The sequence below is a fragment of the Chroicocephalus ridibundus genome, chromosome 4 (assembly GCF_963924245.1).
Source record: "Chroicocephalus ridibundus chromosome 4, bChrRid1.1, whole genome shotgun sequence".
Taxonomy (NCBI): Eukaryota; Metazoa; Chordata; class Aves; order Charadriiformes; family Laridae; genus Chroicocephalus; species Chroicocephalus ridibundus.
In genome coordinates, this window is record NC_086287.1 from 63,128,830 (window position 1) to 63,151,064 (window position 22,235).

The 22,235-nt window shown below is 48.3% G+C and overlaps 1 long non-coding RNA gene across 1 annotated transcript; it reads left to right on the forward strand.

The window, feature by feature from the left end:
* The first annotated feature begins 1,039 nt into the window (after positions 1-1,039).
* Positions 1,040-19,817, forward strand: LOC134514101 (uncharacterized). The gene is made up of 3 exons (XR_010070645.1): positions 1,040-1,107; positions 9,065-9,159; positions 19,665-19,817. It is a non-coding gene; the product is annotated as an uncharacterized LOC134514101 (long non-coding RNA).
* The last annotated feature ends 2,418 nt before the right edge of the window (positions 19,818-22,235 follow it).

Genomic DNA, 22,235 nt, shown 5'->3' on the forward strand with positions numbered 1-22,235 from the left:
GTTATTAAGAGAGGCTGTGCGGCCAGGCACCCTGAGTTCGGTTCAGGAAGGGCCACTCGCTCACCCTTCCGGGATTTGGCCTGGGGGCTGCATAACAAACTGAGAAAACACCGCTGAGCCGCAGAGAAAAAGCTCCAGGACCTGGCATGATTTGTGTCTGCATTTCTCCTGGCAAAGGAAGAGTGCTCTGGAGTGGAGCAGAGACATGTTCATTAACCACTTCTTGAAGTTGCATCGCTATCGTAAATTAATGGTATGTTTTAAACGCAGAGCTCCACTGATCAGAATGTTATAAAAGTTTGGCTTTGTAATGTGGCGGGATGGGGGGGTTGGGGGAACTGCGGCAGTTCTGGACTTCAAAAAAAGAAATGTTACACGAAGGAGCTTGGAAGTTGAGAGAAGTTCCAGTAATGAACAATTCTGAATAAAAAGATTGAGTTCAAGCTGCAAAAAAATGTTCAGGATGTGGCTTGTTTTCTGTAGTTAATCCCCTCTAAATATTTAAGGAAAAAAAAAAAAGGGGGGGAATGGAAATGGTGTTTTGTTTAAAAACAGGATCAGAGGTTCTACTAAACACAAGAAGAAATCCCACAGTTTATTGCACCCTCACCCTACTTGATGCAGTACTGGAAGAGCTAAAAAAATGAGTTTGTGTTTTTAAAATTTACATTTAGTAGTTGGTAGCCTCCAAATTTGGTTTTAGCCCTCAAAGTGTGTGTCCAAAGCCTATGTCGCACACAAGCCTTGATGGGTGTATGCAAGGAAACAAGGAATCGGGCTTGCTCTTACTTTAATGTGCAAACTGACCCCTGCCTGGAGAGACACCCCCCCCCAGCTCCTGCGTCAGACCCACCGTACGGCTGGCACAGCCTCCCCTCGCTGCCGTGCCCTGTGAAATCTCCCTCCACAGACCAGCAACGTGCCCGGGGCCTCCGAAACCCTGGATCCATCCAGCGTGGACCAAAACACACGGAGCTGGCTGCACGCCCAAACGCAGGGTTTTGTGGGTGTATTGTGTCCTTGCATACATTTCCAGGCAAAACATATTACACCTAGCTTCGGATGCCAAACTTTTCCAATTACGAGAGAACAGTAATTCACCAAGGAGTAAGTATTCCTTCAATTTCCTTTGCTTGGAAATGATACCGAGAATCTGTTCTGAATGGAGGCAGACGAAAAACGCTACATGTTAATGCATATTCTGGGTTAGCTGTCTTTGTTAAATTAGAATGAATGCTGCTCATTTCCCATCTGGTCCTCTTTGACGTTACTTCCAGAATATATTCGCAGCTCTTATTTGTACAGTACAAATGGCTGGCTGTAGTACCAACTTTACCTTTTATAGGCTGCTAAAATGTCGGTGCCAGATCGCAAAATAACGTTCTACTTCTAGGAAGCATCTGTGGACATTGCTTGCTCCAACAGCTTTCTTTTTTCCCTCCTCTTATTTTCTTTAAGTGTAACCATATATGTGAAGCGAGTTTGTTGTCAAACCAAGTGAAAGTTGACGGTTTGACAGCCCTGGAGCCTGCAATCTTCCTCGCGCTGTGAGGATGCAGCAGGCAGATCAAGCAACGTGCTATCAGCCTTCTCATCTCTTCTGCACAGCCTTCCCCAAGGGCTGAAAGAGCAGATATTTCTCCATCTGCAGCTGCTGGCTGGTGCCTTTGCTGGCTGCTGTGCCGAGGGATTTTGTGCTCTGGATCCCTGAGCACTCTGGGTTGCCCTGAAAAATACCAGTGCAACAGAAACCAAGCAGCTCTCAGCCAGCGCCGAATCCGGTGCTGCCGACCTGAGCTGGTTTTCTGATTATTCCTAAACCTTACCATCCGCCAGTGTTTTTTTCTGGTGGTTTCCTTAGCAGGCTCCCCGTTCCAGCAACCTCCGCCCCTGCCCTCCGATGCGTTTCAGACCTACCTCGGTAAACAGAGTGTTGTGATCCGAAACGCCCACGTGTGTCTGCCTGGAGTGACCAAGGGCTGCAGCGCCGTGCTGGGAATTCTCACCATAGCAACTACCAGCATTGACAGAATTTGGTACTTATTAAATAGGCTGTTTGTTTACCTCTCGGGCTGCGAGAGTAGACTACAACCTGCGGCGAAACACCGCGAGCCGAACAATGCCGGGCTGCCGCTGGTGTCTTCACGTGTAAAATGGATAATTACTGTGTTCTGTAAATGAAACAGATACGGAAAGCCTGCGTGGGGTAGGAGCGTTGAAGATGTAGGGTGACATGGTATTATTATAGGAAGATCAGCCAGCATGCTTGTCAGACGCTGCTAGGTGGTCTTGATGGACCCAGCAGAAAGCGAGTCCTGCTGGTCACATCTCCTTGACACACGATCCAAGTGACGAAGTTCATGGAAGGCAGTTGATGGGCTCAGCAAGCAACAGACGCATGGGGAAAAAAGAATAAGAAATTATTGGTACCCCGTCGGAAAATAAACAAACTTGCAGATGGAAGCTCAGCGCTCAGCCTCCCAGGGATCAAATGTATGGAAGTGTTTTTTAAGACGTTTGTCAGTGCCCAAAATGCAGGATCCCGTAACGGTGCAAAAGTGATTCTCACAAAACACCTCCCATCACCTGTGCCACTGTTTCAGTTCCATCACTGTGGCATCGGCCAGCCTCTGTGCAAGCCCGTGCTTCCACGGGCCATAACCTGGTGCGGGGCTGCTGTAAGCTATGCTCAGCAAAGGATATACATGTTAAAAATAAGAGGAAGCACCCAAAGTTGAACCTCTTCTGCACACCCCAGAGCTGCCCAACCTCCTTAGCCGTGCCTCTGTCAAGGCAATGGTTTTCAAGACCTACACAGGGGTGCTGCTGGGCACCCACTACTGCTGAGGCAGGAGCAGGTTCGGTTCTCTCAGAGCTGCGGTGTCCCAGGGGTGCTGTGCACTGGGTGTGAACTGCCCATGCACGCAGCCTGGCAGCAAAACCTCAGGGCAGCCCCGTAAAATCAGCTAGTGAGTCCCCGGCACAGCCGAATCCCCAGAAAAGGGGCACGTGCAGGCACGGCCGGAGCATGAACTGGGAGCATCGAGCGCTGAGCATCAAGCATCCCGTGGCACGCAGCTGCAGTTTCTGTCTGTCACCCAAATACGTTCCCCACTCTCCCACACGTCCCCTACCAGCCTGCGATCTGGGTGGGAATTCCTGCTTGCCCCTGCCTACCTGCAGGCAGGCAACGAGGGGCCCAATCCGGGCGGCAGCCACAGCACATGGCTGTACGACGCTGAAAGAGGAAAGAGAAGCCATTCTGCATAAACCCCCCATCTGGCATCCCCATTAAAAGGGGCCAAGGCTGCTGCTCAGCTCCCTGCCCTAGGCAGGGAGGGGGGAGAGGTGGGCTGGAGTCACTTTGCATACCATCACCTAATTAGAGCACTTCTGTAAGAGAGGACAGGTCCAAGCCCCATTCCCTTCACCTTTTAGGGGAGCACTCTCGCTGCCTGGTCACAGATGAGATGCTTAGGACTCTGTTCAGGCAGGTGCTTGTAGGAAAGGAGGGCAAAGGAGAGAAATACCTCGGTGACAAAGGTGAGCCTGGAAACCGGACTCCATAGCTCTGCTGACTGCAAAAAAACAAGGACTCCACAGGCTTTTATTAATACTTTACCTCAGGTCTTACCTTGAATTAACCTCTCTCCCTTCCTTAGGCAGTAATTCTTGCTCCTTTTTTTTCTTAACCTTACCACTTTGCTAATAGTTCTCTCTTCTGTGCAGGTGCTAACCCTTCTTTTTCACTTACTTTAAGTAATTAACAAAATCAAACTCAAGAAATTGTGCTCAGATATCCCTAGGCTGGAACTGCTGCTTCTCTTTCAAACCTAAAGAAGGGCTTTTAGACCTGTTTTCTCTAACGATGTGAGCTTGTCTGATGAGGGTCATTATATCTCCATACAACCCTGGCCTTGCTTAATGGCAGGGAGAGGAAAGCCCTCTGCTGTTGCCCCTCTTCTCCCAACTCTTTCAGCATCTGTTTAATTTTAAATGCAAAGTGCTTTCCTTAGGGGTGCCCTGAGTGTGAGGCTGGGGAGCTGTTTCCTCTCCTCATCTCCTGGCTAAGGAAAGCCTCAGTTATTTTTGATTCAGCATCAGCGGGAGGAGGGATGGAGAATGAATGCCTCTGTACCCCAGCCAGGCACAGGTGCCATCCTGCGGGTTTGGCTGCTCTTCTGAACGTGCCCATGGTGGGAACCAGGGGGTCTGGTCCCCATAGCTGGGCTCCTTCCTGCTCACAGCAGCAAGGAGATACCCCAAAAAGCAGCAGGGAATAAAATGCTACTGCAGCAACGGTTTCAGCTACCAGGATCTTGGCAGGGTTTGTGCAGGCTGGGCCACCACAGCTTTGCTGCCACCACCCAGGACGCAGCTCTGAGCACAGCTGATCTCACCCAGATGATCTACCCCCTTGATGTATGGGGTAGCATTGCGGTTCACTCGGACATCACGACCCCTCACGACTTCAGCATCCTCCGGTCCTGGGTGCTTGACTTTAAATGGCAAAGATTTAATTTTCTGAGGTGCTGGGCTCTCCTCATTGTTGCTGCAATCTGGGCAGCAGAAGCATCAAATTAGAGCCTCCGGTTTGGTTAGAGAATGGGGATATCAGCAGCAGCATACCCGGAGGGGAGAGGTTATTGCTCTCCCTTTGAAAGGACAAGGATGGAGTTCAGTGAAGGTATGAGGATTAAGCAAATGCTAATGGTGAGCATCTAAACAGGTGATCAGATTAGAGGGAGAGCTGCAGGCCCTTACGTGTGGGGACAAGCAGAGTTATGGGGCAGCTACTGGCCACGGGGCTCTTGCTTTGGCTGCTCCTGCCTCTGGGAGAGGTGCTGCTGTGCCTTATTGCTGGGTTGGTTGTGGCAGGTTGGTATGTTGCTCTTGTTCCACCCTTCACACTTACTATGTCTTACATTTCACACTTACATTTCACGTTTCAAAGTATTTTTCTGCTGGCTGTCATATGAGCGGGAGCACAACCCAAAATGTCACCTTGATTGTTTCAGGTTGCCCATATGAAAGACCTTCAACAGATAAAATTTCTTCTGTGTCAGACATTTGGTGGTGCTTGAAGATGCAGAGGTGTTGACAGGTGGTTTTCTGCCATTCAGTTCTGCAAGGAGAGGGGCAATTGCACGTGTCAGGCTCTGATGGGGTGGTAATCCAGTCACCCGGAGGACCTTTCAGTCATCTTTGTGTGGGGCTTCCTCAGTACAGGATAAAATGATGGTCCCTTGGAAGTTCACCATGAGTTCCCATGGAGAAAAGGACACTTAGAAAGTGTATCTTTGCTTAAGAAGTAAGCAATGTTTAGAATTAATTACATTAAACAGAAAAAGTATTTGTATGTGAATTTTGTACATGAACTAGCTAGGTAACAGGGAATATGGTTTTTTTTTCACCGGATTATTTCCTTCTGCTTTCCTGCTTCTGTGATTTCGGATGAACTGCAGTTCCCCAACTGCGCTTCAGAACATTAAGGATAGCAGTTGTGGACAGTGTGGAGTTGAAGACTAGAAAAAAAATGGCCCGTTTTTCTCAGTTCATAATGGGCTCACAAGCCTGAGTCTTTTGCTGGACTCAAACCATCCCTGAACACCAGCAGTCGCTGCTGTTTACTGCTTTAGAATAACACCAGCGGCTTTCCTGAGGACCTGTTCAGGGACTGTTCTACATCTGTACGTGCAGTATTTTCCTGTGGGGAGGGAAAGACCTGACTTTGTGCATATTAACCCCAGTCTCTCCTGGTTATACCCTGCCTCCCCCGGCTGCGGTGCTGGGCTGCGAGGGAGGCAGAAGTCAGAAGCTGAGCCTGTACCTTCCCAAGCCCTGAGTGATGGAGCTGCCTGCATATCCCCCTGCCCTCTTTAAATACGCTCCTTCCCACTGTGAAGCCACGCATCCATGATTTGGGGCCAAATCGAAGCTGGGGTTCAGGGGTAGCTGAGCCCAAACCGGACCTGAACCCCCAAATTTATCCTGGTTCAAATACCTGGGAGATGACTGCTATGAATTGGACAATAAGTCCCTTTGTTTCCCATTTCTGACTCGTCCTCTTTTACTGCCTTACGTTTCCAGCAACAAATGAGCCCAACTGCCAGTTCGGAGAATTATTTTTGTGGCAGAGCATGCCTGATGGAAGAGACACCCATTGCTATCCATTTCCATTAGCAGCCTGTCAATAGAAATTAAATTACATGAATAAGGCGCTATCAGTGCCAACATCACTGCAGGAAAACATTAATTAATCCTCATTTACATTAGTCAGTGCTACCATCAAATAGACTCTTCTGTTGCTACGAAAGACATTTCCACAAATGATTGTTGCTGTCTGATAAACAGATTCACAGAACCTCACTGACTCACTTGTTGGGCACTCGCCATCACATTCGGGGTCTGAGCGAAGCAAATGCTTTGTGGGACTCTATTCAAAGCCCAGGTTGAACACTGGGCCTCTGAGTCCTATTCAAACCAACCCAGACACCAAAGAGGTGGGGCTACAGGCTTTAAAGAAAATAAATCCCCAATTAACTTAAAACAGTCAAAGCAAATTTATTTTTCTAAGGAGTTCATGATGTGCCCGTCACTGTTATATCTAAACATCACTAAGGGTCTAATGATTTTTCAGACGGCGCTATACAATAGGAGGAAAACAGAAGGGACAGATTCTTCCCTTCTGGCTCAAGAAGGAAGGATTAAGAGCTAAACTCTTTCCAGAATGAACGTTTAAGACAGACATGCCCCATTTAAATCACAGGATGTCTTTGGGATTTTTGAGCCCTGCTGAAATCCACAATCCACATTTGCAAACAGGCTCTGTCTTCACCGCAGACTGAATGAAGCTCCTACGTCCAAACACGGCTGCCCTTTGAGGGGCTCCAAGCCCCAGCTCTGCAGCCTGGCTCTCCTCAGGGGGCCCGATCCCCGGCTGCCTGCCCTCCATCTGTGAGAAGGAAAGCAAGGAGAGGTGCTGCTGCCTCAGGAGAGCCACCTTTTGCACCCAGCGTTTGGGGAGTAAATGTGGTGTATAGCTGGATCCACAGCTGGGGCTCATCTGGTGCAGTGGAAGTGACAACAGTGTCACCGTAAGGAGTCCTCATGACCTCAAAGACTTCGCTGGTGATCCCACACTCTCACCATCCCATCCGTCCATTGAGCTGGCACAAATGACTTCATACCAAACAACACGGACGTGGATCTGTAGCGTAGGCAAGGCAACCCTGTTGCCAGCAGGCCTCAGTTTCCTGCCAGGACATCTCCTGGGAAGGGAGGGTCTGCAAACTGGGATGGGTGAGAAAGGTGTTTGGAGAGGTCAGATGCCTGCTTAGGGATTGCAAACCCTGTTCCTGGACGCAGATACTGCACACAGCAACATTTATGCTATTTTCAAGTCCTCCCGTGGATGTGGAAGGGGCACTGTGACCTGACCGTCTGTCCCAGATGGGGTACGTTGTTGCTCCAGGTGCTGTGCAGGTATCAGCTCAGGCTGAGCGACACACCAGGCAGAGCCGGTCGCTGAGGGTGTCTCTGCCCATGTTGGAAGCCACAAATGAAGTCAGCAGTCCTGGTGGCAAAAAACAGAGGGATGAAGAAAGAGGAGTGAGGAAAAAGCAAAGAAAGCACCAGAATGTCTCTAAATCCTGGTGATGACTTTCCAAATGAGTTGCATTGCACAGCTGGGCATGCTGGCCACTGAGGTGACCGTGTGTACCAGTGCTGCAAATACTTTATTCTTCTACTTTGCTGCAGGAGACAAATTGGTCTAATGGGAGGTGGGAATGGGTAGAAATGGAAATTGCGATCACCAGCAGCTTTTGCCAAGAGATAAGAAGTGCCATTAGCGGTTCTTCTCCATGGCAGATTGCTGGGTCATGGGCGCTGCTCCTCCTCCCTGAGCATTCAGGAGAAAGCTTCGTCTGGCCGCCACCGCCACTGCCGGGGAGCTGTTTGGAGGCACAGAGCTGCTAATTCTTTTCTCCTCTGGAGACCTGTGTGCTTGTGCTCGGGGTCTTTATTTTACCCATGTGGAAAAATAGTGCTGGTATAGGTCTGTACGCTGAAAAGCACTATTTTGAGCCAGTAATGGTGGATAAAGAAATAACAGAAAAATCAGCCTAAAATCTCTGGATTTTGGTAGATTTTGAAATCCTATTCAGTGCTTTGGCTGTACAGTGTTTGGCACAAACTGCTGGTTACTGTAATAAGTCTCTAAATCTACTGTAAGTGCCCTTCCACTTCTTTCCTTCCTTTCACAAGGCATATGTTCAGCCAGCAAATGACTATATGGGGATGTGTTAAGCAATAAACAGCAGAGTCCAGATAAAAAAGCTTAGCTGGGGTAAAGATAAGGCAGCATCCACACAATCAGTGCATGCACGGGCAAAACCGAGAGCAGGAAACGTGGGATGTACCTCATGAGCGCTGCGCACGAAAGCAAGTTATACCCCATAACCCTCCTGACATTTAGAGTGAGGAAGTGGAGATGTAAACACCATCTCTTTGTTGGTGCTACCCCAGCACGAACTGTCCCGGGAGTGCAGGGATGGGCAGTGATTTCCACCCTGGGTAGGAGATGCTGCAATGAGGCTTTGAAGCTCTGCTGGTCCACGTAGGGGCTGCTTTCTGCAGTGTCCACCTTGGTCCTGCTGGGCGCAGGTGTGCAGATCATTGACCTCCTGCTCCACCTCTCTCTACGTCTATTGATCTATAGGGAGAGAGCATTTCAGTGCATGTACACTCCCCCAAAGCTGGTGCCTGAAAAGATCTGCGCAGGAAGTAATGGTGAGCAGCCCTCAGTGAAAGCGTCAGTTAAATCTGATTCACAGCGATCGCTTGAAATGTGTTAGCCAGTCATCTGCTACCTTGTACTGCGTGCCAACACTAATATAATGAACCGCTGATCATTCACTTAATAGCTACACTGTGGCTGAGAAGCTGGGGACTCCTACATCATGTAAATTTGCCTAGATTTCATACGCCTACTTGTGACCTGCAATCCTTTTAAAAATGGTTTAGTTCCTCTGAACAGAATGGATTTATTCTGTTTTTTCAGTGAGGTAAACGAAATGGGAATCAGGCCCTTAACGTTACGTTAAACTGCTTTGAATTACCTGTGGAAGAAAAATCTCCAGTCGGGTAAAATGGCAGGTATTTATGATTTTTAAATGCGTATCTTTAGCTTTCCTTGCATGAGCTGGTTTTTTTTTCTCACAGTCAGAAACTCTTTACCCACTTTTCCAGACCATGAACCTTTCAGCTTGAAAGCCACGGGTGAGAATGCAAGGGCTGGTACTCCAGGGAATTCTCACCAGGCAGGACAAGTACAATTAGGAGTAATCAGATAAAAATAATGTGGTATCATGAAAGACTGCTGGTACTGAAAGTGGAGAAGAAACTGTGGATAGTCTTACTTTGGGGTTTTTAAAAAGCGGTGATTTAAAGAAGCCAACTGCAGGGTGGGTTAAGACATCAAAGCCAAAAATCACCTTCAAATTATTCATCACCTTAGAAAGTGCCCATTTAATTGAAAACAATCTCCTTAACCAAATTCAGAGACTGGTTTCAGTCAAGACCCCATGCAGTCTGGACAAGGTCTTATTTGTCACGCAGCTGGGATATATCCCACACAACCAGTATACCTGTGCCATGGTGGACAGCTTGGTGTCCGTGTCCCACACCCCGGGGCTGGGCAGCCAAGTGGAACACAAGGGGCAAACCCTGCCCAGTGGCAGCGACAGAGGTGATTGCCTTCTCTTTTGCTCCTGCACATACGGCGAATCCAGCTGACTGGAGGCTCAGTTGATTGTAAGACAAGGTGGGAAACTCTTGTGCTGGGAGCACACAGGGCTCTGGGGGAGTCTTTCAGTGTCTGCCAAAGAAAGCAGCTGGTGAGTTAGCTGAGGGAGAAGAGATGGTCTGAGGAGGGTGTTTGAACGCAAGGCTGGAGAAACTGTTTCTTCCCCTGCACCTCCCATCATGCAAGTTGCACAAAGTATGTGACAAATTACCCACATGCGATTTTCTTAATGAATTTCTCATTTTTTATGTGCCCAGCATGAGAGACTCATTTATTTTACTGTGATACATTGCCACCACACTTTATAACACCTCAGTGCCTTCCACGCGAAGTGGAGAGCCAAAATGTAGTCCCTGGACATCGATGATTATTTCATTATTTGCTCTTTGGTCTCTCCTGTCCCTTCATGGATCTGCTGAGCAGGCATGTATGTCCACACTGGAGGAGAGAGGAGAGGGGAGGGATGGCAGATATCCATTGGCTTGGCTTTGCTTCAGTAGGGATGTAAGGGCACAAGCCCTGGATTAATACTCGTCTGAGCGCTCACAGCCAGTGCAAAGTCTTTGTGTTCAAACCACAAAGTCTGCTTTATGCTATAAAACATGAAGCATTCAGAAAAATCTCAAGCTGAGCACTCCTAGTAATTGGGAAGATGGCAGGTCTGACCTAAATCTCCTAGTTTTTTTCTTTTTCCAGCTTTCAAAAAGAGGTAACGCCACCAAGTCTCTCAGAGAGTCATGCTGGTGGACTCCTCAATGCTGGCAAACTGCTCAGCTACTGCAAAGAGCAGTCATTAGCAATGGGGCAAGAAAATAGAGGTCATGATGTAGTTGAAGACATCCTTAATCCTGCTGTTTTACCTGTGCAGTACTTGGTTTTCCAGTCCTGTTTATAGTTTCAAAGATATGAACAGTTTCTTCCCTGTCCTTGAGAAATAAGAGGGGAAAGAACGATCATCCTCAGAGATTGCAGTTTCATGGCTTGTTCCTAGGATAGGTGTTCACTGACTCAGTTAAAGTAACTTGAAAGATTTGCTAGCTTCAATGTGAGTTACATCTCAAATTAGACACAACAACATGGTGGGGTGAAAAGCCAGTGTAGAAAGGAGATGGAGAATTGCCAGGATGGTGAGCTATTGAGCACATTTGGCTACACACACTTTTTATTTGTGTTGCTGTAATCCTTGTAGCCCTTGCTGTGGTTCAGCACCCCATTTTACAAAGTTCTTGTTGGTTCTCCTCCTTTGCTGTACATTTGCTTTGAGATAACAGGTAATTGCATGGGAAATAGAAGTTGGGCAATAGACCAGGACTGGGTTTTGCTCTCAAAGGCTACCCAGAAAAAGTGAGGCATTTCTATGGATAAGTTCATGCCAGACATCCCATCAGGATTGTGTTTAATCAGTCAACAGTGATGACCCCCCTAAAAATTGCCATTTGCATTAGATAAGACATATCTCTCTGATAACGTCAGTATTTGCCTTATTCAAGATATTTCCCATAACAAGTACAATGAACTAGATGCTATTTGTTCAAGCAAAATTATTTATGTAGGGAAGGCCGGCGCTGTGACTCTCATACTCGCAGGCGCTCTCGGGTAGCCGATGGTCACGGCGATGTCCTGTTTCAAAGGAGCCGTTTCCCGCAAGGCTGCGGTGAGCTGCCCCGGTCCCCTGCCCACGGGCAGCGCTGACAGCCTGGGGCAGCAAACACAGCACCTCATGGCTCTTCCCACCCAGCTTGCCCTGGGAAGCTCACCCAGAAGTCTGCTACAGCCCAGCTTGCCATTGAGAAACTAAGCAAAGCTGCTGATAGATTTTTCTTCAGTGTTTTCAGGGTCCTTTTTAGATTTTGAACCAAGGTCTTCCCTGGTTTTCAGGTGCCGTGGTGGCTGTGGCCCAGGAGAAGGTGGTGGGCAGGGACGGGCTGTGAGTGAGGATGTGACCAGATCCTTTGTTTGGAGGTGGACTGGAGCACACCTGGCTGGGAAGGAGAAGGTCATGTCCCCAGCCTGTGTCTTTCTTACCTGGTAAAGCAAGAGACTGAACATAGGAAACATTTCTGTGCAAGCCAAGAAATGGACAAAATACTACAGAAGGGAAATGGAAGAGGCAATCTACCAAAAGCAAGGCAAGCTTTCACCCTCAAGAAAATTTCTGCAAAAGAATCAGCAGAGATTTTAACTTTTTCACTGCAGTTGATAAATATATATATATCTGCATGTGTATGTGTGTGTGTGTCTATGTCAAATCCCCCAGCCCAGGCATGGTATGCTGACCACTCAATTGAATCTGTGAAGAACATTATACAGACCTACAGACCCAGGAATGACAAGGATTTTACAAGGGGCATATACACACACAGGACCCTGAAGCCTAATAAGGAAACTCTTTACCATTTGTTTAAAGACTACATAATTTATGTTTTTCATCATCTCACAGAGGAGAGGAAGGTTGTTTACTTTGATTTGTTGATGCAGCAATTTTAAACATACTGTATGGTATGTGGAGCCTATATGGAAAAAAACCACACCTTATTGATTGTGGTGTAACCAACCCCAAACCCATGGCAAGTAAAGAAGAAAACCGTGTGAAAAGGATAGAGAGTGTACCATTCTCACTCGTGTTATGCACCAGCACCCTTTATGCAATGTTTGTGATCAAAGACACCTTGCAGGAAGAATTACAGGAAAAGTAAAAAGAAAGGTTAAAATTGCCAGGTTTGAGTTGTGGCTTGGAGGCAGAAGGAGGAAGAGGTACCCACGGAGTCACCACAGACTGCACCGCTCCCAAAAGCCACGGGCTGAGGTTCAAGCTCTTGGGGGCAGGTAGCTGTGAAACCAGAGGAACAACAGCGAGGCGAATCCACGGAAAATCTGCCATGATAAATTGTTTGCTCTTAATATAAGCAGGTTCATAAACCAATCTGATCCCTGAAGCTTGAGAGAGACCAGATACCAGCAAGCACATTTTCAGCTGCAGAGCTGGCAGAAATCATACCTGGGATCCTGACCCAGGTATAGCATTGCATCGTGCTTCAAACAGGTTTGATTACTGGCGATGTCCTCGCTAGGTTGCCCAGTGCTGTCACGTACAGTGAGGCTCTTGGAGCTAAAATGAGCTTTGATTTTTGTCATCGCAGGCAGAGCTTTGTGCCTTGGGTGCTCACAGTCTGATGGTGCTTTGGGAGCGCGGGGTGCTCTTTGCTGGGCTGCCAAGCAAAGTGCCATCAGCCGCGGGGCTGAGCATGGCCCATCACCGTTACCTGCGGCATGGAGGTGGGCAGCCTGGAGAAGCCTCCTGGATGCGGCTCTCCCTGGGGCTGTCCCTTCTCCCTGGGAGCCTGGACAAAAGAGCCCCTCTTGACTGCAGAGCGGGTGCAGTGGTGATGACAATCCCGGCTCGGCTGTGGGGACCAAGCCGAAGCGGAGGTGACCCCGTGATTTCCCTCTCTGCACATCTCATCACCCTCTCCACCCCTCATTCCCCACAGCAAGGAGTTTAAAGCCTTTCCTTTTGCTCTGATATCCTCGCATCTTCTCTTGTTTTCATTTGCAGTACACAAGCGAGCTGACGATTGTAAGTGGGGACAGCAGACCTTCAATTCTTCAAACTTTTTACAAGAAAAGAGTGCACTTTGCCTAATATGGGCTGCTCCCTGGGCTCTTTGCTTACATCTATAATTTTAAACAGAAGGAGTGGGTTTTGCTGGTGGCTTTTATTCCCTCCTTGCTCTCATTTGTTTTATTGTAAGGAAAATGTGGCCACATGGTTTTACTCCTCTGTGCAAAGGGTTCGCCTTTAAGGAACAGAGGAGAAGTAACAATTTAAGTTTGATAGCACATTTTCATAGACCTGATACACAAACTGCAGACATACAGTGAAAAAGCCAGATTCTGCCTTCAGTTCCTGAGTCAGATTGAAGTAGGTGGGCTAAACAAAAGAAAGATCTAATTCAAGCCTCTTGCTTTGTTTATAGCAACTGCTTTTTCCATCCTGAATGCTCTTAACATAATTTGTTACTTTTTTCCCCCCCCTTTTTTTTTTCTGTAACGGTTGTCTTTTATGTTTACATCCTAATGCAGCTGGGAATTTATTGGCAATATCTCTTATCAGAGCTTCTTGCATTGGGCCAATCTCTTGCACTGAGGCGTTTTGTAGAGACAGAAAAAATAACTTCATCACTCAGGGACTCTTCCCTGTCCTTTAGCTTGACATTTTATTAGAGGTCATGAAATCAAGATATCAAGGGAAAAGGGGCTAATAGCTAGAGTGGACTAGGAAAATCCTCTCCTTATCTCTTCCTCCTCTTTTCCAACTGAGATATTTTTTGTCAAAATTAAGTTTTAGCTACATTGAAGCATTTTGGCTTTCCTAAGGAAAACCTGGATTTCTTTTATGGAACAGAGAAAGGCTTTTACGTGTGAAAATTACTGTTTCTGCTCTCAAAAATGTTTCAGCAGAAATCTTTCAACTAAATTCACTAATAGCAGTGTGCCCTCTGCTCCTATCTATGAGTAGGATACATTCAAGTCAGTACTTGAAATTAAATAGACACCTATTAATACAAAGTAGTTTCAGCCTCTGAATTCCTAGGTTCAGATGATTCAGTCTGAATTTTCTTTGTTCATGCAATAATCCTTATTTTCCTATGTGGGAGATGCACTTAGTTTACCTTCAATGTCTATTTTGCACTAAAGACCTAATCGGTCACCAAGTGTGAACAGCATAAACATGCAAACGCTTTTCAGCATCTCACCCCTCTGTTCCCTTGGTTCTACTGTAGCAATACACAGGTTGTCATTATAAATACATATATGAACTGTTGTTATGATAAGCAGCAACAGCTAAAGGAGCATCAGACTCCCCCCCCTGAAGGAGGGGAGGCCATCACCTCATTGTCTGTTTTGGAGACTTTGAAGGCCTGAAGGTGTCGCTTGCACAGCTCAGCATGGTGGCCCAGGTACCAGTGCTGTACAGGGTGGTGCGACACCCCACCTGGATGCACCAGCCCAAGCCAACGACCCATCTCCAGGCTCATTAGCTCCAGCCATGATGAGTTTCAGATGAACCAGCCCTTCACACCCCTCCCTCACAGCCATTTGCTCCTACCCTGCTCATTCCTCTTGGCCATGTTTGCGGGAGGGTACCAGGGTCTGGTGAGGACAGTAGCAGAGATCAGATTTGTCTGTGGGGAAAATGTGATATTTTTTTTTTCTCCTTCCCCGTGTTATTTTCTAGCTGGATCAGTTTCTTGGACTGGCTCAAGGAAGCATGGGTGGGTACGTGGAGGGAGAGTTTCCCTGGCACTGGCAAGGGGTGAAGCATGGAGGGATGCAGGAATGCCGAGAGCCAGCCAGGCTCTTGAATGAGACCCTCACCCCTGCATCTTGGCCCAGGTGGTCAGAGCAGGCTCTGGTGAGACGGAGCCCAACTGCCTCCAACAGGCTCTTGATTAAGCCATTATGTTTGTGACTAATTTCTTAAATATCTGCTTTCCTCCTTATGTTCTCTCAAGAGCCTCCTGCTCCGCAGTTGACTCACATGCAAGCAGGTGCTGCTGGCAGAAGATGGCACGTGCCACTTTCTCCACCCCTGCCTCCATACCGAGCCCCAGCACTTCTCCCCTGGCATCCCCCATCCCCAGCATCGAGGACGGATTCTGCCCATACCTGTCCTGCTGCCGGTGGAGTCAGAGAAATGACGACATAAAGTAGTTCACAACATCCAAAGACCCATATAGGTGAAAAGCATTTTACTGTTTGCTTTACATCTCAATGAGGAAGAAAGAGTTTTGCAGTGCACAAGAGGAGTCTGGCATCAGAAAACAAAGTGTTTTCCACCCCGAGACTGTCTCATCATTTATGTGATGCATCTGTAATTCTAAAGAAATCACCATTCTCAGTGCTGAGTGCGGCATGGAGCAGGGTATGGTATCGTAGCTGGGCGATCGGGGTAGGGCTGCGAACAAGTTGGTCAGCTGCGCGGCAGGGATGAGAACTGGATTTAACTGCAGCTGTTACACCACTGACAAATGAACCTGCCCTCCTAACCGCGTCAGTCTTTCTCAATGGAATGACAGGAGGAGCCAAACTCACATGATGCTGCAATGAAATAATCACTGGAGCACTTGTTCGAAAATTGCGGGTCTTGCACTGCCTGAGAGTAAAGTAATTCAGCCACCTCAGCCCGGTATGTACAGCTCACCACGCACCGAGACAAGGCATGGACACCAGAGCTGGACCTCACTTTGCATTTAGGGAGAGGTCAAGGAGGAAGGCAAGGGGAGGAGTTGCATTTCCTTGAGTCAGGCATGGGCAAGGGGATTTTGGCTGTGGTGCTGCTGCTGCAGGGTGTATCTTCTGTCTTCTGGCAAAGCCCTGCCATGGTTAAGGCACGATTTGGGGTGCTGTGGGCTATGGCAGAGGAGGTCAGGCAACCGTGTGTCACACACCCTCTGTGCTGTGAAGTTCCCTTGGTGGCCAACAAGTGACATCCTGGTGTGGCAGCTCCATCCATCCGGAGAAGACAAGGAAGGGTTGTGCAAGCAGCGAACGCTGCCCAAACAGCTTCGCAATGGCTCTGCAATGGTGCTGGCTTTGGCCCACTGGGACCGAAATGGCACAAGCCAACTATTTTGGGATCTACACAGCTGCTCCTTTGCACCTATGAGCCATTTGCCAGCTCCGCTGCTGGAGGCCCTGCAGGGTGGCAGCGAGGGCCATGAAAACCAGCCGTCCCTGCAGCAGCAAAAAACATCACCTCAGAGAGCTCTGCAGCAGGAGGAGAAAGGGCAGCAGTTGCCTGTCTGCAAGGACCTCACACCACTTTATTAACGTTTAGTGACAAGAAAAACATCAGTGGGAAAGGCTTTCCTCCCCGGTGCAGGGGCACAGCTAGGCTCTGCATCGGGGCTGTGCCGAGCCAGATGGTGGATCTATACAATTTCCAGACCCTTTCCTTGCTTGTCCTTAGCCTGAGAGAGCAGATGCAGCACCACTGAGCTCATTCCTGCTTTTCCTTCCATATTAGGCAGACCCCTAAGTGTCGTGCCCTTCGCAGAGCTAACATGATCTCCAGATAGCAGCAGATGGCACTCGACGGCTTGTGTTGTGTCCGCAACTCCTCGCGCACGTTTCACCCTTCTCCAGGCTCCAATTCCCTCCCCCAACATTGTGCCCCATCACATCATCTCTTGGGGGTGCAACCGCTGGACCATGCTCTTTCTCCTGTTTAAAGATATCCAGCCGCTGCCTGTGGCTGTGCACTCCTAATGAGTGGGTACCACTTGGCTCAAGCTATTGATGCTGCAGAGAAACGTTCCCCAGAGAGGTGGCAGAGATGCCTCTTTGCCTTGGCCAGTGGCCTCCCTGTGACCTGGACCAAACCATAAAAAAGGCAGACAAATAGCTGAAAAATGACATATATCCTTTGTTCTCCTTGGCCGCTGCTGATGCCTCCTCCTCCCCTCCCGCACCGTTGGGCTGCAGGGGAGTGAGATCATCCACACTCTCCCTTGCAGCGGGTCAGCCCTCGCTGGCCCACCTGGTGCTCATGTTGCTAAAAATAACGAGGATGAGTGGCACCGGCAAACACGTCTAATTGTCATGCGGCAGATTTTTACAGTAGATGTCTTGTGCTGATTTACCACAGTAGTCATCTGAAAGATGGAGTGTGCTCAGGATAAAAGCCTTGGAGATGCCTTACAGACACTTGTCTGTAGAAAGTGAAGCTCGTACAGAAACTCGTCCTGGAAACAGCTGGATTTTGAGCCATTGCAAATGTTTGAAATGTCTACGCAACACATTTACCTTAGCTCGTGGCTTCAGCACTAAGCATGTCCTGCAGTCTGTAACCACGGAGTAAGGAGGTTTTGCCTCTGCCTGCCAGAAGAAACAGCCTAGCGATCAGTTTTGTGTGATTAATGTAACCAAACGTTAAGCGCGCACACGAAATGGAAAAAGGTGTTGCTTGTGCAACTCCCCCAACCTGGCAATCAATCTGGGTCAAGAGCCATGAATTTATTTTCTGGTGGGCAGAGAGATAAAACCTGCTTTAATGCACAGAGAAGTGACTTAACCCCAGGTATGCAAAAACAAAGGCTTGATTTCACACGTCTGATTCCCACAAACGAATCCATCATTTTGGCACTTGGTATAAACCAAAAGATTGGGAACAATGGGCTTGCTTGATAACGAAGAGTAGATTACACGGGTCACCGTCTTGGGCTGAAATATACCCTCTGTCTGCGTGGATTATCTTTATTCCCCAGCTGCTCAGGAGGGATCCTCAAGAATGGATCATGGCAAAGACCAGCTGGCGTAGCTCCCCGTGCCTCCTTTGCAGACACTGTCAGCCCCACACTATCCTCTGACTTTGCTTTCTCATCTCTGAGGGTATTTGGCCTCAGCACCCGTTTCTTCAGAGCCTGGGCAGAGAGTTTCACTACTGCCTGACGAAACTCACTGTCTTCCCCAACTCTTGGGGAATGGTGGTGGCACCCTGAGGTCTTCCAGCCCAGTGGGAAGGTCATTTCACATCTTTTCCTTAATGCCCACAAGGCTAACTTCAATGTGGATGCTGTGCCAAGGATGAATAAGCTGAGATCTGGGACAGTGTTCAGACATCTACGCTTTCCCCTCCCATCACAGAGCAGCCTTTGCAGCCAAGGGGAGAAGGTGTGCACTTAGCTCATAAAAATAAACAGTGTTCTCTGCTGCATTCCTGGACATAATGTTTGCAGATCTGATATTCACTTGTGCCACTCCGGCAAGCATTAGTTGGCTCAAATACTAAATATTTACATAGCGTGTGTCACGTGCAGGCTGCGAGGAGGGAAAGCGTCATCGCTCCCACTTACAGGGGAGTTAAGTCATTCGTCCATGGCCGCTCTGGAAAGACCCTTGCAGGAACTAAAAGCCAGCAGAGCCCCAGGGCACAGGGCTGCTCTCTTTCCCAGGGATCTGGAGAGCTGTCATTTCAGGGAAAGGTGTCCCTTGCCGGTGAGAAAGGAGCAATAGGGAATTCGGCTGGATCAGGCAGCTGGATCAAGTTTTGGGTACCCTGTGGAAAATCAGGCCCTTGCATACACTGTGCTGGCATCACCGAGACCAGGCAGCTGGACCTGCTGCACAGCTTAATTTCATGTTGGAGACGATGCCAGAGGCTTTAAAGAAGCAGCTGCCCCTTAACTCCAGAAATGACCCCGACTTCCGAGAAAACTCATCTCTTCTAGCCTGCACTGCAAAAAAAGAAAATGTTCCTCTTTCTGTTGACAACAAGCTGTAAATTATCCTGTTATATAAAAGGGAACAGCAGCCCCAGGAGCTGTGCTCCGGCCAGCTAGCGGGATTTTGTTTTAGCAGGGAAGGGCAAAACCTTTGCATTTAAGTGAGATGCCCCCAGTTTATCCAGGTTGTTGCCCAGCAGCCTGCTGGCTTTCTATAGGTTTCCACAGTAAAGGTCGCATAGATGGCTTGGGAATAATGCACTCCCCTTGCTGCATGTCATGCGGATGGAGCTGAAAGTCTCTCAGGACTGGTTGTCTCCTGCATGTTTATTTTATTCAGTGGTATCATGTCAGTGTGTCTGCCTAAATATAGCTCCTGTGAAGTGCATTTCTAAGTTTCCTGTTACAGTTTCACTCGCAGTTACCTTACAGTAAATGGAGGAAAATCAATGTAATCTCCATTACATGCCGAGCCTAAATGTGCCTTGCTGGAAATTCTGCCCGGATTGATTCTCCTCTCATGGAAACCGCCTGTCCTCCCTGCCTCTCTCCCTCCTCTTTTGTTGGAATAAACCACAATTTTATCATTTAAAACCCCCTCACTTTCCTTTGTCCGATGTGCCCTGCAGATAAGGCTCTGACAGGAACTGACAGTGCAGAAACCATGGAGTCCCTGGACAGACCTGCAACTGCAAAGCCCGGATTAATTGACTCTGTGGCATTTGGACATGACCATTTCAGCACCTTCTACAGAGTAAATTGAGCAGAAGGGTCAAATTCAAGGTAATCTCTGAAGAGCAAACATTAGCCTAGAGCTTGCTTCTTTTGTCTTCTACAGACTAGACAATCCTACAAGTAGGAAGAAAATGATTGATTTAAAAATGTATTCCCTTTGCCATGGTGTTTAAATACAGCTCTTTTACGCGTCCCCACTGCCTTCCAGTAACATGTAGCTACAGATACACAGAAAAAATACTATTATCAAATCCGTGCAGTGTCAGTGTCAGCCGGTCACCAGTAAACAATCACAGCTACAAAATGATCCAGCAGATGTTATGCTAGAGATGAGTAGTCTGAAATAGAAAGTCTAAAAATACATCTGCGGGGCCAAATCACACCCTCTTTTTTATGCCATGCTCTGCCATTTTTGGCCCACAATTGGCTCCCTGGTTCCAAATGTAGGTATTGCCATGGCCACCAGCACACGCCGGGATGGGGCAGGGTGGGGGGGACGTTGTCACGTGGGGCCCAGCCTTTAGTGCCCACCCAAGGAGCAGTCATTACCTTAAACTGGTTCATTCGAGTTTTTTTATTATTATTATTTGATCCCCTAATATCTCTGTAATCCAACACCAGGGCCATTTCCAGTTCCAATAGACTTTCAGAAATGGTGCATATTGTTATATATTTTTAAAGACTTGGACCTGAGGTAGGATTTAATACCCAGATGGGTTGCGTTGGTATGTGCAAAAAGCAAAGCACCGAAGCCTCAGCTGCTGTAGGAAAGTGGGTTATGGCAGAGAGAGATCAAGTCACAAAAGGGGCTGGAGCTGGGGGTCCTGCACTCCTGTCGTGTGTCCCCTGTCCCTGAATCCAGCAGAGCTGTTTCACCGTGAGATTTTGGTTATATCTTGCTTGCATATCCTGAGACTCTGAGACAAAAGGAGAGCACAGAGCCCTCAGGGGTTAAGCAGCTGCTTTACATAATCATATCTACCAAAGCCTGGAGACAAATGCAGGTTATTTTGTGGTTTTTAAAAGCAGAGACCTAGAATATGTATCAGCAACATCCTTTCTGCAGAGAGGGTGCTGCACACAGGAGGACCACAAAGAGGGGCCCTACAGACCTGTCACCACTGGGTCCTCGGGGTTGTTCCTACAAGTGAGGAGCAGATGACACCAGTCGTTTTGGCCCGCAGTTGTACTGTCTCAGGCTGTGATCCTATCAGACCTCGTTAGCCAAACAAGACAAGGCCATGGCAGCAGCTGGCTGGGAGATTTCCAGGAAAAAGAAGTAAGCAAGTGGCCTTTACAAATCTGCCTTAACAAATCTGACCCTCTGCTCAGTTCAAGGCCTGTGCAAGGAGATTTGAATGTGGGGCAGTACAGGGCATTAAAGCCTCAAATCCGGGGTCAGTTCAAAGACCCCCGTCCCAGCCCAGATCTATGACATGGCCTGGGCAGGAGGTAGCATTTCCTAGCTCTCCTGGACTGTCAATAGTGTTTGTTTGGCTATTTAGTCTTCTGCTTCGACTACCATCGAACGGAGATGGATGTGAGTGGTCAGGCACTGGAACAACCTGCCCAGGGAGGTGGTGGAGTCACCATCCCTGGAGGTATTTAAGAAACGTGTAGACATGGCTCTTCAGGGCATGCTCTAGTGCCCAAGATTATTGGTTTGTGGTGGGGTGTTGTGTGTGGGGTTGTGGGTGTGGAGTTTAGTTGGTGGGTGCTTTTTTTTTGTGTTGGTTTTTTTTTTTTTTTTTTTTTTTTTAATGTGGTTGGACTCGATGATCTCAAAGGTCCCTTCCAACCACTAAGATTCTGTGATTCTGTGATTCTGTGTGACTGACATAATCCTTGAGCAGAAATGGGACCTGCACAGCCAGGAAGGAGGGACGGGATCAGAGGAAGGGGGACAAGCAGAAAAGCTCCTGGGAGAGAGTAATGTGTTCTGCTCTCATCTCAGAAGGCAAGTGATCGATCGCATTGATAAGAAACAGCAATGGCCGGACAAGCCCTGTCAGCTCCGCATTAATGCCAACATCTAAGGCAGGAGGGACGATCCAGAGGACGCAGGCAGCTGGCACAGGGGATATCCCAGTGCCCAGGGATGGGGCTGGCTGCCCCTCCAGCCTGCTTGGTAGGACTGGTGTGCGATGGGCCTGACTCTCCAGGCATGTCCACACCAGCGCGGCACATCCATTGGCCACGTATCCATGGAGCAGCTGCCCTGTGTACTGCCACTTCCCTGAAGCAGATGTCTCTGCTGGAGGAGGTTTGGGAGGCCACTGCCTGGTCCCTTGGGCTGCAAACACTACTCTGTCTCTATGGACAGGAGAAATGCAAGCAATAGGAGGAACAAATGGAATAAAGCTCCATCAGAGGAAGTTCAGACTGGACATTAGGAAAGGGTTCTTCCCTAAGACAAACGGTGGTTGGTCACTGGAATAGGCTCCGCAAGGAAGTGGTTACAGCAC